Below are 21708 nucleotides of genomic sequence, written 5' to 3' on the forward strand. Positions count from 1 at the left end.
CACCAAGAACACCTTTCTTGAATATGAGCGAGTTGTGTAGGAGGCAGCTGTATGAACCATGCTCAATGTTACCACACAAATCATGTTAATGTTAAATGTCTGTTCGACAGTAGTCGATCTTTCATGATTGTGCGTGGACGAAATGACACTGTGACGACAGGGTGCGTCAGCAGTCGCACGCCGAGGGGGAAGTCTGCGGACGACAGGAACTCGAGTGTTAGGAAAGCTCGCTTACCGCTACCACTTAATTCTTAAATCGTCTTCCTTTCTTTTTTTTCAGTCAGTTTTTGTGTGCCCTCTGTGCCTACGCCCTTGGCGAGGGGTTATCTCGCTATCAGCAGGGCCCTATCGAAACCGAAAGTCTGCTATACGAGGCAGAAGCTCTAATGTTGAACCGGGGAATCCAGCTCCCGGTATTTTCATCTACAGGAAGACGACAGCCTGTTTCGTAAGCGCCACTTGTCCCAAAGGAACGGACTGCGCCGTTTGACCTGCGACCGTTTCGCAACGTGGGAATCAGATGTGTGTCAGTGTTGCCAAATCATGGCGGCTTGTTTTCGCGTGCTCTTGCCGGCGGTGGTGGTGGTCCCGCTGACAAAGGATGCCCCTGGCTGGCGGGTTAGTCAGAGGTGCGGCCAAATAAACTGCGGGCCACCCAGACCGCAGCCGCCGCCAACACAAGCACCTCCGGCGCGAGTGCTGCACCGCCGCGTTTGATCGATGTTCAGCAGATTTCCGGAACGGGGCCACTCCTGTTGATAAACAACCCGCGCTACGCTCGGCTAATAATATTTCGGCGACAGAGACGCGCTTGTGCCCCCAGGCGGGTGGGAGCTGCACTTGCCCGCTGATGTAACAGCTCGCCTTTATAAACGAAAGGAGACAGCTTCTCTGCGCTCGTGTGTCACTGTTTCATCTACCGAGAAACATTTTATAGCTTCCTCTTATAAACCATACTTCCATGCTCTCATCTACGTACTGTACTGCGATCTCAGCTACACTCCCTGGGGCAGTGGTCGACCAACTCATTAGCCGACAGAGCTAAATATCAACAGCACAACGATTGAAATTTCTTTTCAGAGCCAACTCTCGTTATTAACTCTACGTCCTCCCTATGGTTGAATTGCGTGCACTGAACTTGGCCCCCTCCAACTCTCCAGTCTACACCCGTCTTATGCAGTTCCAGCATTTTGTTGATGGAAATGGAAATGAGCGTTTGGCGTCATTGGCTGGGAGGCCCCTTGCGGGGCAGGTCCAGCCGCCTTGGTGCAGGTCTTATTATATTCGACGCCGCACTGGGCGACCTGCGCGCCGGATGGGGATGAAATGATGATCAAGAGCACAGAGGAACGTCGTCGATATTATACGCCCCGTTTTGTTGCCCTTCATGGTAGGCCATCCGGGTTTATATTTTAGCAAGATCATGCTCGCCAGAACACGGCGAGAATTTCTAGTGCTTGTCTTCGAGCTTGCCAAACCCTACCTTGGCCTGCAAGGTCGCCAGAGCTCTCCCCAGTTGAGAACGTTTGGAGAATTATTGGCAGGGCCCTCGAATCATCTCGGAATTTCGGTGACTAAACACGCCAATTGTACAAAATATGGCACGATATCCCCCGAGGTGGAAGGATGTATATAGAGGGTCTATACCAGGGCGATGTACTTGAGGACAATATTATTGAAATGGAAGAGGATGTAGATGAAGATGAAATGAGAGATATGATACTGCGTGAAGAGTTTGGCAGAGCACTGGAAGACCTAAGTCGAAACAAGGCCCCGGGAGTAGACAACATTCCATTGGAACTACTGACAACCTTGGGAGAACCAGTCCTGACAAAACTCTACCATCTGGTGAGCAAGATGTGTGAGACATGTGAAATGCCCTCAGACTTCAAGAAGAATATAATAATTTCAATCCCAAAGAAAGCAGGTGTTGACAGATGTGAAAATTACCGAACTATGAGCTTAATAAGTCACGGCTGTAAAATACTAACGCGAATTCTCTACAGACGAATGGAAAAACTGGTAGAAGCCGACCTCGGGTAAGATCAGTTTGGATTCCGTAGAAATATTGGAACACGTCAGGCAATACTGACCCTACGACTTATCTTAGAAGATAGATTTAGGAAAGGCAATCCTACGTTTCTAGCATTTGTAGACTTAGAGAAAGCTTTTGACAATGTTGACTGGAATACTCTCTTTCAAATTCTGAAGGTGGCAGGGGTAAAATACAGGGAGCAAAAGGCTGTTTACAATTTGTACAGAAACCAGATGGCAGTTATAAGAGTCGAGGGGCACGAAAGGGAAGCAGTGGTTGGGAAGGGTGTGAGACAGGGTTGTAGCCTCTCCCCGTTGTTATTCAATCTGTATATTGAGCAAGCAGTAAAGGAAACAAAAGAAAAATTCGGAGTAGGTATTTAAATCCGTGGAGAAGAAATAAAAACTTTGAGGTTTGCCGATGACATTGTAATTCTGTCAGAAACAGCAAAGGATTTGGAAGAGCAGTTGAACGGAATGGGCAGTGTCTTGAAAGGAGGATATAAGATGAACATCAACAAAAGCAAAACGAGGATAATGGAATGTAGTCGAATTAAGTCGGGTGATGCTGAGGGAATTAGATTAGGAAATGAGACACTTAAAGTAGTAAAGGAGTTTTGCTATTTGAGGAGCAAAATAACTGATGATGGTCGAAGTAGAGAGGATATAAAATGTAGACTGGCAATGGCAAGGAAAACGTTTCTTAAGAAGAGAAATTTGTTAACATCGAGTTTAGATTTAAGTGTAAGGAAGTCGTTTCTGGAAGTATTTGTATGGAGTGTAGGAATGTACGGAAGTGAAACACGGACGATAAATAGTTTGGACAAGAAGAGAATAGAAGCTTTCGAAATGTGGTGCTACAGAAGAATGGTGAAGATTAGATGGGTAGATCACATAACTAATGATGAGGTATTGAATAGAATTGGGGAGAAGAGGAGCTTGTGGCACAACTTGACTAGAAGAGGGGATCGGTTGGTAGGACATGTTCTGAGGCATCAAGGGATCACCAATTTAGTATTGGAGGGCAGCGTGGAGGGTAAAAATCGTAGAGGGAGAAAATGGCTCAAATGGCTCTGAGCACTATGGGACTCAACTGCTGTGGTTATCAGTCCCCTAGAACTTAGAACTACTTAAACCTAACTAACCTAAGGACATCACACACATCCATGCCCGAGGCAGGAATCGAACCTGCGACCGTAGCAGTCGCACGGTTCCGGACTGCGCGCCTAGAACCGCGAGGTAGAGGGAGATCAAGAGATGAATACACTAAGGAGATTCAGAAGGATGTGGGTTGCACTAGGTACTGGGAGATGAAGAAGCTTGCACAGGATAGAGTAGCATGGAGAGCTGCATCAAACCAGTCTCAGGACTGATGACCACAACAACAACAACAACAACAACCGCCGTAAGGACATCCAGCAACTGAACCCTTTGGAAACCATCTGGGATGAAATCATACTCCAGCTCCGCATCCACAAAACACCGGTCCGTAGTTTACGGGAATCGTGTGACCTATGTGTAGACATCTTGGGGAAAAAACTATGAGAAATCCACTAGGGACTGGCCAGATCGATGTCACAAAAAATTGCTGTTGTATTGCGATCTGAAGGTGTGCAAACTGGCTGTTAAGCAGGTAGTCTTAATAGTTTTTCTCATGAGTATATATGCTGTAACTTCTTTGTATATATCTGCCTTACATGTTAAACGTTTTGCATGATGTTTGTGTGTATTCTTGAGTAATATACGTTCGGACAATAGACGGTAATATACGTGACGAAATTTTTCACGCAGAAAATTATGATGGATGTGGAATTGTCTAGCAGGTGCGTAGAAATGTGAAGACAAGGAGAGAGAAACATACCTTATCGAAGAATATGGTTTCCGCGTGCGTGAAAGTATTACCAAAAGAGGGATTAGCGATCACGTCTTTCTCATATATCAGGTATTGCATAGGCGAAGTGCTGTAGGGATTCTGGCATTCCACCAGATGAAGCGGTAATTAATTCCACCGCGGAGGATCTATATTTACGTGCCGGAACTCACGAGAATCGATTTATTGCGCACCTTCTCGCAGTGAAACAAAAGAGAAACTTGTTGCCGCGCGGAGATTGTTCCGCAGAGGCGACGCCCTCTGTGAATCATAGAAGTTGCAGCCTGCGCGACAGGGGCTTGGGCTAGTTCACCGACACGAATAGCTGTGGGCTCCCCGCGCTACGTGCGCACTCAGCTTAGGCAGAACACCGCGGCGAATGTAGCTGTATGCTTGTAGTTACGGCTACAGTAACTGTCTCCGACTTGTAAACGTATTTCTCTTCTACCTACTAAGAAAGAATGATATCTTAGGTAGAAGTATGACTCCTGTTCACTGGCGTTGCACCTCGATGGGCGTTGCTGTTCAGAGAGCGTTTATTATACACACACACACACACACACACACACACACACACACACAGACACAGAGAGAGAGAGAGAGAGAGAGAGAGTAAATGTGACTAGGGTGAGGCACCCAGAACTTGTACATCATATACACCTTGACTCAAAAATACACTGACGGAAAGAAATCGCAACACTAAAAAATAATTAGTGTAGAGTAATGAAATATACATTTGCAATACATTTGTCTAGGTAATATAAGAAGACAGGGTAGTGTAAGTGCGAGATAAGTAATTGTAAATGTGAAATGATGGTACATTAATAACCGGTATAACCGCCAGAACGTTGATCGCAAGCATCCAACCGTGCATGCATTGTGTTGTACGGGTGACAGATGTCAGTTTGTGGGATGGAGTTCTATGCCTTGACTTGGTCGGTCAATACAAGTATGGTTAAAGCTTAAACTTCCTGGCAGATTAAAACTGTGTGCCGGACCGAGACCCGAACTCGGGACCTTTGCCTTTCGCGGGCAAGTGCTCTACCAACTGAGCTACCCAAGCACGACTCACGCCCCGTCCGCACAGCTTTACTTCTGCCAGTACCTCGTCTCCTACCTTCCAACTTTACAGAAGCTCTCCTGCGAACCTTGCAGAGCTAGCACTCCTGAAAGAAACGATATTGTGAAGACTTGGCTTAGTCACAGCCTGGCAGATTAAAACTGTGTGCACTTGCCCGCGAAAGGCAAAGGTCCCGAGTTCGAGTCTCGGTCCGTAACAGAGTTTTAATCTGCCAGGAAGTTTCATATCAGCGCACACTCCGCTGCAGAGTGAAAATCTCATTCTGGAGATGGTTAAAGCTGTTTGTGGATGTCGCTGGTATTGTCGTCCAAAGATGTCCTATATGAGCTCGATGGAGACAGATCTGGTGATCGAGTAGGCCAAGGCAAAATGCCGACACTTTGTAGAGCATGATGTTGGGTTACAACAGTGATATGTGGGCGAGCGTTATCGTGTTGGAAAACACCACCTGGAATGCTGTTCGTTAACGGAAGCACAATAGGTCGAATCACCACACTGACGTGCAAATTTGCAGTTAAGGTGTATTGGATAACCGTGACAGTGACCCTGTTGTCATCTGAAATCGCACCTCAGACCATTACTCCAGGTGTAGGTCCAGTGTATTTACCATGCGTACAGGATGGGTACAGGTCCTCAACTGCCCTCCTTCTAACCAACACACAGCCATCACTGGCACGGAGACAGAACCAGCTTCCATCGAAGAACACAACAGACTTTCACCCTGCCATCTAATGAACTCTGCCTTGACACCACTGAAGCCGCAAACTGTGGTGGTTTGGGGTCAGTGGAATGCACGCTACAGCGTGACTGGCTCGGAGCTGTTCTTGAAGTAACCGATTTGTGTGGTGCCGACTGCTGCTCAGCCTGCTGCTGCAGATGCAGTACGATGCTACGATGCTACGATGGTCATCCCTCTCCGTAATGCCACCTGACCGTCGGGAGCCCGGTCTTCTTGTGACCACACGTTCTCGTGACCACCGCTGCTGGCAGTCATGCACAGTGGCTACATTCATGCCAAGACTTTCTGCAGTATTGCAGAAGGAACGACCACCTTCTTGTAATTCTCTTGGACGACCTCGTTGAATCTTACCAGGAAAGTACTTGGGCTCGAACAAACAGATCTGTATGAACGTTTGGTTACAGGACCATCATGTACCTCTGAATGTGCTGGTGGGTGTCGTTTTTCTGCAAAACTCTGCAGTCATGCTCTAGATATCACTGTGGATGTAATTGTAGACGCCATACGCAATGCAGCAAACTTAACTATAAATGTAAATGCGGAATGTCAATAAAATGCTCCGAGCAATACGAATGACTGCAAAACGCACAGTGAAGAAATGCAAGTTGATCGCATGGCGTATTTGCACATTCTATAATATCAGTGTTGAACGCCACGTCAATGACACTTTTGAAGTTGTTCACAGGTTCACCAATATCGTAGCCAGCGTTCTGCCAGGCGTAACGAAGCATTGGTCTGTATACTCACGCAGATAACTGTTTGTAAATGACAGAATGCATATTCATGATAAAGAATCTGTCGTGCAATTTCGGCTGCATATTACTGGAACGTAGTTTAATGAAGTCTGTTATTCTCTTGGCATATATTTTATATTGCGTGAAGAAATACACATCCAGAGGTTGTGCATATTTTATAGTTTTAGACGGAATGATTTTTAAATCTACATGTTTTCCGCCAGATGCTTCCAGTAGTACTCGTTCATCACTTTGTCCAGACCAGGAGTCACAAAGTACTAATGACTTTCTCGACAAATGTGGATTCAAAACTGACAGAAAAAACGTCTTCAGATGTTGTTTCGTCATCTTCCCACTCACGCTTGCTTCGACGACATTTGGAGGGCACCGCGTTTCTATTTCCCTTGACACGCGGGGTCCAAACTTTCCACTGGATTTTTGGAGGCAAATATAGAGTTTGTCTGCCAATCGTCCGTCCATCGATATAGCAACATCGATGGTGTAACTATGTGTTGCACAGTTAACTGATCGCAACATCGCGACAGCGTTTCTCTCCCCTTTCATGGATAGTGTTCTGTCACAAGAAAGTTCATAGTTGAACTGACTCTGATCACAGTTCCATACAGAACTAATATCGATGTTTTCTCTCGTGATATGCTCATTGACTTCAGCAACAAACGTTTGTGCTCTTTCAATCAGCTCTTCTTCGTCATCCTTATCTTCTCGTGCTTGGAGCACAGTGATACGGCGTGATGTTATCCTAAACTCCTTTTTCAAATTAGTAATAAATCCTAGTGAAGCTGTAAAGTTTGTACACCCGAGATTTCTGGCTTCGTCCAATGCCCAATGTTGTATATGCCAATAATGAACGGCGGATCCGCATTCTCGCGCTTCATCGAATTTCGCCATTACACGCTCCTTGATGGTCTTGAACAGCGGTGTACGATTTTCTTTGAAAACTGTATTTCCTTCTCTTTTCTTTGCCACGTAATCCAGTATGTTTTTAATATTGCTTTTAGACTTCAGTTTAGGGTATCTTCTCAGAAGTTTGTCGTATGTGTCGAAACCTCTTACGTAATAATCATCGTACATGTTCTCCAGTGTGTTGTCATCAAACGCCGTGATGATACTTGCAACTTTAACCTTCTTCTTGGGAGACGGTTGGTATTCACTGTCACTGCTTCCATCGTCTATTCCCGCACTTGCCGTAGCACTACCGTTTGCAATGAGTTGTTCGTCATTATCATCCCTATCATCATCATTATGTGTTAGTGTTACAACAGTATCTGTTTCTAACTTATGCTCCTATTTCTGCACTATAATAGATACCAGGGAACATGCGAGTGGCTCTGAGCACTATGGGTATTTAACATCTATGGTCATCAGTCCCCTAGAATTTAGAACTACTTAAACCTAACAAACCTAAGGACATCACACACATCCATGCCCGAGGCAGGATTCGAACCTGCGACCGTAGCAGTCGCGCGGCTCCGGACTGAGCGCCTAGAACCGCTAGACCACCGCGGCCGGCAACATGCGAATGATTCGTCTTCTACATCAATACCATCTTCACGAAGAAGGGTTCTTCGTAACTTCATCTCAACCAGTCGCAATACATTAGCAGTATTGATTACCAATCGCCGAGCCATCTGACGCTTCAATATGCAAATAATGTCACAAAACGGAACTTCAGAGGCACACTGCAGCGTCCCTACTGGTCCCGACTGGCGTACCGGCAGGTCAGTGAGCAATGCGGCATGGCATACGCAGAGGCCTCTAACGGACGACTGCAGAGTTTTGCAGATGCGGGAGTATCACTAGTGCAATAAGAGACCTTTACATTATTCCTCACACGATTTTGGTGTATTTGTGTTTGTTCGAGCCCAAGTACTTTCCTGGTTAGTGAGGTGACGATAATGACATCTTTGTTGCCTTAAAGACATTCTTGATTAACATCAGCAAACCACGTATAGTCTCAAAAGTAACAAAAACTCAGGATCTTTACAGCGTGTATTTAAAGCAAACCTGATTTGCGTTGAAATTTTTAAATGTGCGTGAATTCCTAAGGGACCAAACTGCTGAGGTCATCGGTCCCTATACCGACAAACTACTTAAAATAACTTATACTAAGAACAACACACACACCCGTGCCGAAGGGATGACTCGAACCTCCGCCGGGGGGACCGCGCAACCTGATTTGCATTCTGATAGTGGCGCCATTAGTACCACTCTTGGTGTTGTGTTTTTTTTTCCGTGAATATGCAATCTATTGTCTCTTTCGTCCAGTGGATTTCAGGAAATAAATCTTTTAACCGCCTAGCAACCGTAAATCTACATCTACGTATTCATCTACATTTACATACATACACCGGTGGTTACTGTACCGTGAGTGGCGTACCAATATTAGTCACTACCTTTGCTCTCTGTACGAACCCTAATTTCGCTTATCTTCGTGGTCCATACATGTAATGTTCGTTGATGGCAGTAGAATCGATCTGCAGTCAGCAATTGACGGTTCTCTAAATACTCTCCATAGATTTCCGCCGGCCGTGGTGGCCGAGCGGTTCTAGGAGCTACAGTCTGAAACCGCGCGACCGCTACTGTCGCAGGTTCGAATCCTGCCTCGGGCATGGACGTGTGTGATGTCCTTAGGTTAGTTAGGTTTAAGTAGTTCTAAGTTCTAGGGGACTGATGACCTCAGAAGTTAAGTCCCATAGTGCTCAGAGCCATTTGAACCATAGATTTCCTCGAAAACAACGTCGCCTTCCCTTCCGTATGAGTCCCCGTAACATTTCTGCAATACTTACGTGTTGTTCGAACCTACTCGTACTAAACATAGCAGCCTGCCTCTGAATTGGTTCGATGTCTTACTTTTTATCCCTCGTGTAGGGATCCCATACACTCGAACAGTACTCAATAATGGGTCATAAGGGAGTACTTTATTCGGTCTTCTTTACAGACGAATAGCCCTTTCCTAAAATTCTCCCAATAAACCGAATACCATTCGCCTTTCCTACTACACTCGTTACATGCTCGTTCCATTTCAGATCGCTTTGCAACGTCACGCCTAGACATTTAAACGACTTGACTCTGTCAAGAAGCAAAGTAATAGTGTTGTATTCAAACATTATGGCATTGATTTTCCTGCTCATTTCCATTAAATTACATTTTTCTACAATCAGACCTAGCTGCCGTTCATTGCATCAAATAGAAATTTTGTGTCAATCATCTCGTACTGTCCTAGAGCCACTCAACTTCGACACCTTACCGTACAACACAGCATCATCAGCAAACAACCGCAGATTGCTGCCCACCCTGTCCGCCTAATCATTTATGTATATACACACATAAAAAAATGTTTTGCATTACCCCGCTTCCCAGAACTCCTGAAGATAGACGTTGACTGTGGATATTGTATCACAGACACAGTCCCTTTGACTGTTCAGAGGTGTCACTGAACCCGCCCAAAGATGTAAACAACCATGCATGAACAGCGCCTATTAGACGGAGGGGGACCGACAGTCGATCAGTTCCAGTCATTTCACCATGAAGTAGGTACACGGCTAGTGTTGTTTGTAGTTCAACCATTCCTAGACGGTCAGTACCGCCGTACGATCCCGTCCACATTGTTACTTTGTGCCAAGAAGGGCTCTCAACAAGGAAAGTGTCCAGACGTCTCGCAGTGAATAAAGCGAAGTTTTTCGGACATGGTGAAGATACAGAGAGACAGGAACTGTCGATGATATGCATCGCTCAGACCGCTCAAGGGCTACTACGGCACTGGATGACCGCTACCTACGGATTATAGCTCGGAGGAACCCTGACAGCAACGCCATCATGTTGAATAAAGCTTTTCGTGCAACCACAGGACGTCTTGTTACGACTAAAACTGTGCGCAATAGACTGCATGATGTGGAACGTCACTCCCGACGTCCATGGCGAGGTCCATCTTTGCAAACACGACACCATACAGCGCTGTACGGGTGGGCCCAACAACATGACGAATGGACCGCTCAGGAGTGGCATTACGTTCTCTTCACTCACGGACCGAAAAATACGTAAAGCTAAATTATCACGACGCGCGACAAAAATGTAATAGTTTCAAAGTTATTGGTGTCTAAAAAATTGTAGCTTTGGTTCAAATGGCTCTGAGCACTATGGGACTCAACTTCTGAGGTCATCAGTCCCATAGTACTTAGAACTACTTAAACCTAACTAATCTAAGGACATCACACACATCCATGCCCGAGGCAGGATTCGAACCTGCGACCGTAGCGGTCCCGCGGTTCCAGACTGTAGCGCCTAGAACCGCACGGCCACTCCGGCCGGCAATTGTAGCTTTATGAAAGTTCAAAATCTAATATCTCGGCAATGCTTTGGCTGATTAATATGAACAAAGTGTTTACGGATGCGGCTAGTAGAGGCAATCATAGCCGAGTTAGCAGAATATGTACCGTTTTTGAATGAGAAGTCGGAACATGGATTCGACAGAGAAACTATGTTTTTGTTAATAAATAAAGAGATGAAACTAGTGGCAGCATTCTAAAGTTTAAAGAAGTAGATGAGTAATTAAGTATGTATTTTTATTTGTTTATGTTTAGTATCAAAAATCTGGGAAAAGCAAAATCACGCCACAAGAACATTATTTGTGAAAAAAACGATGGCAGATACAAAAAATTGGACTTTAAATTGTTATTGCTCGGAAAATTTCCATATTTTTCAATGTAGCATATGTGTTTTTGTATTTAGTTTTAGAATATTCGTAACTGTTTTTGTCTAACATTGATTTAAGTTAGGCAGTCGTTTCGATGGTGTATAGGGCGGCCATCTTTGAGGAGTTGAGATTGAGCGACACTAAGAGCCGGACGTACCACCCATCTGGGGGAGTATTGGGTGGGTAGCCACGATCGGGGACGAGTATGTATGTAGCGACGTTCGAAAACGATCAAGTTGAGCGCAGTATAGTGGTTTAGGACAGCAGGCAACAGTGTGTTTCGTGAGCTGTGAACAGACTGTCGAGTGCCATGATCGCGACATATGAATTTTATGGCGAAGTGTTGTAGCATCGGTTACTAACAGCCGCCCTTACGTAAAAGCCCCCAGATTACATTTTAAGTGTTTGGTCAATAAATTGAAGACTATTCGTGGAAAAAAGAAACAAACTACTTGTTCAATTGAAACGTCCCCTTAGAAAAGTTTATGAATTACTGTGCTGATAAACCCCCTACGTTATCTGATTTTCAAACAGCTTAGTAGAACTGAACGTACTCAGACATTTCGCTCTTTACCTGTTCTGATCAACACTAAACTAACACACAATTTTTTTTAGCGCAACGCATTCTGACTTTCAATAATCCCTACAAAAGAATGGCCCTGACTAACAATGACCTGTACCTTTCATGAATCACTTACCTCACAAAAATCTTCGTTACTCGAACTACTGCAATACAGCGAGCGCCAATACTGCCAGCTAAATAAAAGTTTCTAACTACTGAAGGCACTAACTACTGATAGGCATAGTTAGCAAACGAAAGATTTTGATAGAGAACAAACAATGATGTATTCACCTTAATGGTGTTGGTTGGTTGGTTGGTTGGGGAAGGAGACCAGACAGCGTGGTCATCGGTCTCATCGGATTAGGGAAGGAAGTCGGCCGTGCCCTTTCAGAGGAACCATCCCGGCATTTGCCTGAAATGATTTAGGGAAATCACGGAAAACCTAAATCAGGATGGCCGGACGCGGGATTGAACCGTCGTCCTCCCGAATGCGAGTCCAGTGTCTAACCACTGCGCCAACTCGCTCGGTCCTTAATGGTGTTCAAAAGTCATAATATATACATATCAGTTCATGACATCCAGTCTCACAAATTTACTCTCTCTGATGGACACACGGCCAGATCATCCGCTCTCAAAACTCCGCCATCTTACTCCCCACATCCACCACTGCTAGCGGCTCACCTCCAACTGCGGAATGCTACGCGCTGATCGCATCCAACTGCCCAACACTACAATAGGGAATATTTCAACAATGCCAACCAGCCACAGACTACCCACAGCACAGTCAGTGATTTTCTTACAGAGCGCTACGTGGGTGTTACCAACATAAAAACCTAAACAGCCTACTTACACAATTTGTAACTCAACGTGAATGACTCAATATTTTTTAAATTTCACCGCGATACCTTCCTGCATTGTTATTTTAAATTTTTTTCTTCAGCTTGAAAATTGAGGTTACTATAGGTGTGAGGTGGCACCCTATGACGAAAAACAGCCGAACATCAGCCACATCTCTGGGCCGCTCAATTAAGCTGAGTGTCTACTGTAAGAAATATAAATATTTTTGTGCCATAGCACGTGGGAGCTTGAGCTAACTACTCAATATACAGTGCATAGTGCCCAGTAACGTCGAACTCCTTAGTATTTTGATACAAGGGACCCACGGTTCCCAGCAGTTCGTAACAATGCAATTATTATTTATTCGGATTTGTTACCAGAATTACCTTTGTTATTTAAAGAAAATATTTTAACTACAATGAAGAAGTCTGTAGTAACACTAAAGGATACGGTTATCGGCGGCCGCTTACTTAGCGATGCAAAACTACTGTGACGTTGTCATCGTTGCGAGAACAGCTGAGAGTAGCGTCGTCCTTCTCCTTTTCCATCACACCCAGCGAATCCGTTGACGAGATGCACGTCGGCCGATTCTTCGCCAATAAACATACCCATCCTGATGCGTATCACTGTTAACTAACTAACAGTGCCGTAAAGACAAACAGAGAAAGGTCCGAGCAGTCCTGAAAGCAACCTTGAGGTCGAAGAAGGTGTCACTGTTATCAACAGAAAGTACGAGGTGTGGCTAGAAAAAAACCGGACTAGTACTGGTGAAACAATAAAACGAATGCAATAAGGCTGAAAGTCGCGTGGCCTGTCACGTGACTCTCGCTCCGCCTACTGTTCGAGTTTCATCTGCCTCCTGCACTCAGTCTGCCCGTGGCGTCTGTTTTAAGTAGTTGACGTTTTGTCTGTGCGTCGGAAAATGTTGAGTGTACAGAAAGAACAGCGTGTTAACATCAAATTTTGTTTCAAACTAGGAAAATCTGCAAGTGAAACGTTTGTAATGTTACAACAAGTGTACGGCGATGATTGTTTATCGCGAACACAAGTGTTTGAGTGGTTTAAACGATTTGAAGATGGCCGCGAAGACACCAGTCATGACACTCGCACTGGCAGACCATTGTCAGCAAAAACTGATGCAAACATTGAAAAAATCGGTAAACTTGTTCGACAAGATCGCCGTTTAACAATCAGAGCAGTGTCTGAGTTAACAGGAGTTGACAAGGAAAGTGTTAGGCAGATTCTTCATGAAAGTTTCAACATGAACAAAGTGTGTTCAAAAATGGTTCCAAAGTGTCTCACAATTGAACAGAAGGAACGCCGAACAATGATTTGTTCTGACATCCTGGAAAACATTGAAAGTGATCCCACCTTCTTACAAAATGTTATTACTTGCGATGAATCGTGGTTTTTTACTTACGATCCCGAAACTAAACGCCAATCGATGCATTGGAAAACTCCTGGTTCTCCACGACAAAGAAAAGCACGAATGTCAAAATCGAAATTCAAGGCAATGATGATTTTTTTTTTTGACATCAAAGGGATTGTGCACATTGATTGGGTACCAGAGGGACAAACAGTGAATCAGCATTACTACATTAGCGTCCTTGCTACCCTACGTGAGCGAGTACGGAGAAAACGGAACGATTTGTGGAGAAAAAAAGTCATGGATCCTTCACCAAGACAATGCCCCAGCTCACAGTGCGTTGTCAGTGAAGACGTTTTTGGCAAAACACAACATTCCCATCTTAGATCATCCACCCTACTCACCTGATTTGGCCCCCTGTGACTTTTTTCTTTTCCCTAAAGTCAAGTCAGCTTTGAAAGGAACTAGATTTGAGACTGTTGAAGCAGTAAAAGAAAAAGCGACGGAAGTAATGTATGGACTTACCGAAAATGATCTGCAGCATTGCTATGAACAGTGGAAAATTCGTATGGAGCGGTGTAGAGACCGAGGAGGAGAGTACATTGTAGGAGATAACATGAAATTGTAAATAATTGTAAATAAATGTTTTTTCCAGCATCAGTCCGGTTTTTTTCTAGCCGCACCTCGTATAGTGAATGAATGAAGTTTTCTCTCCAAGCAAGATACACACGGCGGATACCGTCGACATTGTCACTGTTGTGCAAAGATTTTCAATGCAATACCGATACAAGGCGTAAGAAATCAAGCTAAATGCAATTACGTTGTAAAGAGCCGCTTGAGACCACGGGTCCCTTATACCAAAATACACAGAAAAAGTCTCTGGCAATTTTCAGTATTTTGTCAGTGGAGTTGTGGTTCTCGCTGTAATAATAGTAAAAAAAATATGTTTAAATGTGTGTGAAATCTTATGGGACTTAACTACTAAGGTGATCAGTCCCTAAGCTTACACACTACTTAACCTAAATTATCCTAAGGACAAACACACACACCCATGCTCGAGGGAGGACTCGAACCTCCGCCAGGACCAGCCGCACAGTCCATGACTGCAGCGCCTAAGACTGCTCGGCTAATCCCGCGCAGCGTAATAATAGTAATTTGATACATTTCAACAGTAATGGTATAAAATGAAAACTGTTTACAATCTCGGCTAACTGATCCGTAAGAGAAACCATACAGTATTATGACCGCTAAAGATGCTTTAAAATAAAGCGAAAGGCTTGTGATCTACGTAAGGCTTTTATAACACTTACAAAAGACCCATTTTTACTTGTCTAATTGCGATTGCGATTGCGAGGAAGGAGGCCTAAAACAAAAAAAAAACATCCACAATCCTTTAGTCAGTGGAGCACAAATTTGAGTAGCACCTGAGAACGCTTACACAATCCAAGGGTGATCTCTGTCACCACGACTGAACTAACAAATGGCATAGGCGAAGGACAGTTCTTCGCTCGCAGGCGAAGCTGTCACTATAGCACTAATACACATACGCAAAGGTAATATGTTTGATGCTCATGTTAAACCTTTGTAATCTCATTCATAGCGAAGCCAGTGTATCCTAAACTTGGTATTTTAAGATAACGAACTAACGGTTGATACTAAAAACGCTGTATGTCTACTTCAATAGGTTATGCTTGTCAGGAACGTGTTCGGAAACTGCAAATGTTTCGTGGCGATAAAGTGAAGAAAACACCGGAGTCGTCCGTGATGTGTAAGTAAGGAAGACTAGCGTTGAACATCCTATGGACAACGATGTCATTGGAGACGGACGTAACAATCGGAGACCACAGGGATAGGCAAGGAAATGGTGTCCTTCGCAAAGGATCCATTCCGGCATTCGCTTTAATCAATATTCAGAAACCTCGGAAAACAGAAATGTGGATGACAAAGATTTGAATCCCACACTTCCCGAAAGCGAGTTCTGTGTCTTAAGCAATGAGCCGCATCTCTAACAGTTTAGTGTAGACTTATTTGACTCGTTTTATTTTACGGATTCTTGCCGAGAAGAAACAGCAGAACTCGGACAGTTTTGGAGGTAAAATTACTATAAAATTTAACGATGATAAAAAATTGTATGTACGAGGGTTGGAACTTTAATAGTGGCAACTGATTATTAACAACGTCTAGAAAATAGATACTGTTTCAAAGTTTTACTAGCAATCAAAGCGGGCACCAACAGAGTGTATAATCCGCTGCCAGCCATGTGGAAGTTCTGGGATACCCTCAGCTGTGCCAGTTGTGTTGACAGTTCAAGTGGAGCGGTCTATTGTCGAACGAATCTCTTTAAGAGTTCCGAAACGAATCAAATATAAGGCGCTTCTTTTATCTCAAGAATGAAGCTGAAATCACAAGGAAGAGTGTGGTTGGTGGTACAGCACTTCCCAGCCCCCTCGATCGAACAAATCAGTCACAATTTGCGCCATATGCGCCCAAGTATTGCCCTACAAAACGATGGGCGGTTCCGCAGAATGTGTTGACGCTTCTTTCTCTAAACTGGTAACAGACTGCGTTCCAAAAGTAAAAAAAAAGCTTAGAGAAAGAAACGGCGACACTTTCTGCAGGACCCGTCCACCTTTTTGCAGGTCAATGCACGTGCACATATGGCGCAGGTTGTGACTGGTTTGTTCGATCGATGGCGCTGGGATGTTCTGTACCAGCCACCAAACTCTCCGAATGTTCACCTTCATTCTTAAGATGAAGTACTTCATGGTATTCACTTCAGAACTGTAGTGAAACTCGTCGGGCAATAGACGGCCCTACTCGAACTACGAGTGTCAAGCCGGCCGGAGTAGCCGAGCTGTTCTAGGCGCTACAGTCTGGAACCGCGGGACCGCTACGGTCGCAGGTTCGAATCCTGCCTCGGGCATGGATGTGTGTGATGTCCTTAGGTTGGTTAGGTTTAAGTAGTTCTAAGTTCTAGGGGACTGATGACCTCAGAAGTTAAGTCCCATAGTGCTCAGAGCCATTTGAACCATTTCCAACGAGTGTCAACACAACTCTCGCTGATGTGGGTATCCTACGACTTCCACAACGCTTGCAACGGGTTATGTACTTTTCTGGTGGCTAGTCTGATGGACCGCAAAACTTTCAAGCAAGTATATGATAATTACCACTATTAAACTTCTAACATCTGTATTTTGTTACGTGGTATTTTTTTTCTCGCATTGTCATTACCCATTAAGTTCTCAATTATACAGCCTCACCGGGAGAGACAGTCAATATGCACTGTGCCATAAATCCAAACAATTATTTATTTGTGGAATTTGAGACACAAAACGATACATTGGGGGAAAAAAAATACGAAGGTTAGAGTTTAACTTTCCGACATATTGGCAGCAAGGAACAGGCAGGCAATATAGCATGCCGATCTTTTGTGGAAAACCGCTTCTTTAAAAATAAAATAAAATGAAAAGGAAACAAAGAAAGGAACCGAACGCCGCATTCTCGAATACAGCTCATACATAATACATGGGTTGCCCTGTCCGCCGCTTTAGCAGAACGGATGCTGGGACTACAGAATAGCGAACGTTCGGCGTTTCGTTCTAACGACTACAATGCTATACGCATCTGTCAGAGCGGAAGGCGTGCCGCCTGCTACACTGAATAAACCATCAGAAATAATGGAGACATGCAAACCCTTTGGTCCCGTCGTTATGCCTCCTGTTACCTAGTTCCCATCTGTCTACATCATCACATGGTCGGCTTTACATTTCGAGTTGAAATGTATGTTCCCCGAGCCAATTGGTTCGCCACCTTTTAACACACGCTGCCACAGCAACTAAGAGACTAAACGCAATCCTCCTGTAATCACAGGACAAAGGGAGGTATGAAACATTTCTGTGTATTCCTTAAACAGAATTTCTATGGTTGGGAAGGGATTGAGACAGGGTTGTAGCCTATCCCCGATGTTATTCAATCTGTATATTGAGCAAGCGGTAAAGGTAACAAAAGAAAAATTCGGAGTATTAAAATCCATGGAGAAGTAATAAAAACTTCGAGGTTTCCCAATGACATTGTAATTCTGTCAGAGACAGCAAAGGACTTGGAAGAGCAGTTGAACGGAATGGACAGTGTCTTGAAAGGAGGATATAAGATGAACATCAACAAAAGCAAAACGAGGATAATGGAATGTAGTCGAAATAAGTCGGGTGATGCTGAGGGAATTAGATTAGGAAATGAGACACTTAAAGTAATAAAGGAGTTTTGCTATTTGGGGCGCAAAATAACTGATGATGGTCAAAGTAGAGAGGATATAAAATGTAGACTGGCAATGGCAAGAAAACGTTTCTTAAGAAGAGAAATTTGTTAACATCGAGTATAGATTTAAGTGTCAGGAAGTCGTTTCTGAAAGTATTTGTATGGAGTGTAGCCATGTATGGAAGTGAAACATGGACGATAAATAGTTGGGACAAGAAGAGAATAGAAGCTTTCGAAATGTGGTGCTACAGAAGAATGCTGAAGATTAGATGGGTAGATCACATAAATAATGAGGAGGTATTGAATAGAATTGGGGAGAAGAGGAGTTTGTGGCACAACTTGACAAGAAGAAGGGACCGGTTGGTAGGACATGTTCTGAGGCATCAAGGGATCACCAATTTAGTATTGGAGGGCAGCGTGGAGGGTAAAAGTCGTAGAGGGAGGCCAAGAGATGAATACACTAAGCAGATTCAGAAGGATGTAGGTTGCACTAGGTACTGGGAGATGAAGAAGCTTGCACAGGATAGAGTAGCATGGAAAGCTGCATCAAACCATCCTCAGGACTGAAGAACACAACAACAACGTGTATAGTGCATGTGTAACTTGACAAAATGGCTGTTTCATTTATTCTAGAACCAGTAGTAAATAAAATAATCGATGAATACACTAGCGAAAGGCCAGATTAAACACTTTTTATTTATGGTTTATCGTTTCAGGCGGCACAGGTTCTCACTAGTAGAGGGTGGGGTGGATAAGGACGAGAGGTTAATAGTCTACCCGTTTTACCACTGGTGCATCGGAATTTTACGTCTGTTGATGACATTCAGCAGCATGTAAATTCAGTTGCATAGCGAAGAAATCACAGCATCTGAACATGAGCTTTTTTTGCTTCATTGTCACACTTTGAAATACACCTTCCATCACGCCTAAATTATCGTATTTTCTCCTTAGATGTGGGAACGATACGTACAGTGGTTTGTGCAGAGTGGTTCCGTTGAGAATTTTACAACAAGCATTAACCACAGCAGCGATGTTCGTTCGGAGCGAAACACAGGCGTGAGCTTCGCAGCACGAACGCCGCTGCCGCCACGCAGGTGCCGCCTACGGAAGGAGGGGGCAGGTGAATCAATGGTGAATGCCGGCCGTTGTATGCAGATGCGACCACGTGCGCCTCGCACGTGGGTGGCGAGCGCAGCCTCGCGTCGGAGGTGAGGTGGCCCGGATGTTGTCGCACGCCGCGGCCGCGGCCGCGCGCAGCTTTGCCTTGCCGCGTTTATGCGCCTGCAGCTATCATCAGCTACACCCTTGTACCACCACTCTGAAGCGGACCACTTATCGCTACTTGCTTGAGCGAATCGACACCGGAGCACAAGACAGGCGTGCAGCTGTGACCCCCCGTACTGATGATGCTTCGTTTCTTGAAGGTCCTACTGGAAATTTGTTAAGTTCACTCTGAGTAGCACATGTGGCGATGGATACATTACGTTATTCAGCTCGTAAAAGGAAGTTTATGTTAATTTCATTTTCTAAACTACAAAACAAAACGAATAGATACTGTAGGTGCGTGTTTGTGGGTAAAATTGGCAACACCTCCGAAACAACTCACTGCTAATCAATGGTTTTTCTGCTTATTGCCCCTTTGTTTTCTCCGTTGCGCTGTAGTAGTTGTGTAGAGTAGTGGATGCCATCACATCTCGGTGATCACCAGGACGTCTTACGTCTCTTTGCATCAAAGTATTTTCCAGGGGGAAAAAACTGGAGATCTCTCTATAAGATTCTCGAGCTCTTACGAATATTCTTGAACGATTTCGAATATTCTAGAATATTCTCGAATTTTCTAAAATACTATTGTAAATGGCAGATACCATCTTTATTCGAGCTCTGGAAAAATCATCTTAATCAATGAGTTGTGCAATGTAGTAAAGGCGGAGCAACAAGTCATCAAAATAGTGTATATCTTTCGTACAGAGAGAAACTACACAGACAAAGAATGATTGTCCACACGAAAAATTTTACAACATATAATGAAGTAGTGTGTCAGTGTTCCCAGTATGCCCTCGCAAAAACGCTTCTACACCAGATCATAGAAGCAGAAATATTAATCAGAATAAAAAGTCAAGTCAGAATTCACACCCCGAATATCACTCATTTCAGCTGACATACCATTCAGCATTAAAAGTCTCCAATTTTTGGTAAGATTAGCGCACAGGATTACTATTTTAGCACGAGACAAACATTACAAAGTCGCGGAGGGTATTTAAAAGAAGTTTTTCTTGGCATGGAGAACTACACTGATGAGCCAAAACATCATGACCACCTGCTTAATAGCTTGTTCGTCCATCTTTGGAACAAAATACATAATTACCTTTCTGTATGAGATATACGACAGTTCGTTGGTAGGTATGTGGAGGTATGTGGCATTAGATGTCTCTGCACAGGTCATTCGCGTAAGTAATGGGCCGCTGATTTGCGTGCGCTTTGGTGGCTTCCCACAGAGACACAGATAGGTTCCACAGAATTTACATCAGGCGAAATTGGTCGCCGTGACATTAACGTGAGTTCTCTAAATGCTCCTCAAACCACTGTAGCACGGTTCTGGCTCCCAGACACGGACAGTTGTACTGCTGAAAGATGACACCGCCGTCGGGGAAGACATCTAACATGAAGGGATGCAGGTGGTTCGCAGCTGTCAGCGTATCTTCGATTACTACCACAGGTCTCATGCAAGCGTAGGAGAATGTCTCCCATAGCACAATATTGCTCCCACCAGACTGCGTCCGTGGCGCGCTGCATGTTTCGAGCCAACGTTTACCTCGATGACGGCGTTTGTGGAAACGACCATAGACCTAGTGTAGCAAAAATATGATTCACCCGAAGAGCCGACACTTTTCCATTTATCGACGGTCGGCCGGGCGCAGTGGCCGAGAGGTTCTCGGCGCTTCTGACTGAAACCGCGCGACCGCTACGGTCGCAGGTTCGAATCCTGCCTCGGGCGTGGATGTGTGTGATGTGCTTAGGTTAGTTAAGTTTAAGTAGTTCTAAGTTCTAGGGGACTGAGCCGGCCGAAGTGGCCGTGCGGTTAAAGGCGCTGCAGTCTGGAACCGCAAGACCGCTACGGTCGCAGGTTCGAATCCTGCCTCGGGCATGGATGTTTGTGATGTCCTTAGGTTAGTTAGGTTTAACTAGTTCTAAGTTCTAGGGGACTAATGACCTCAGCAGTTGAGTCCCATAGTGCTCAGAGCCATTTGAACCATCTAGGGGACTGATGACCTTAGATGTTAAGTCCTACAGTGCTCAGAGCCATTTGAACCATTCTAATCGACGGTCGAATCCCGATGGTCCCATGCCCACTGCAATCGTAATTGATGATGTCGTTGCTTCAACAAGTGAAGACGTAGGGGTGATCTGCTGCGGACTTCCATGTTCCGAAAATGTACGATGAACAGCGTGCTCCGAAACACTTGTGCGTGCACCAGGATTGTTCTCTTTCGGCAGAGATGCCACAGACCACCATCTG

The sequence above is a fragment of the Schistocerca nitens genome, chromosome 1, assembly GCF_023898315.1.
Source record: "Schistocerca nitens isolate TAMUIC-IGC-003100 chromosome 1, iqSchNite1.1, whole genome shotgun sequence".
Lineage (NCBI taxonomy): Eukaryota > Metazoa > Arthropoda > Insecta > Orthoptera > Acrididae > Schistocerca > Schistocerca nitens.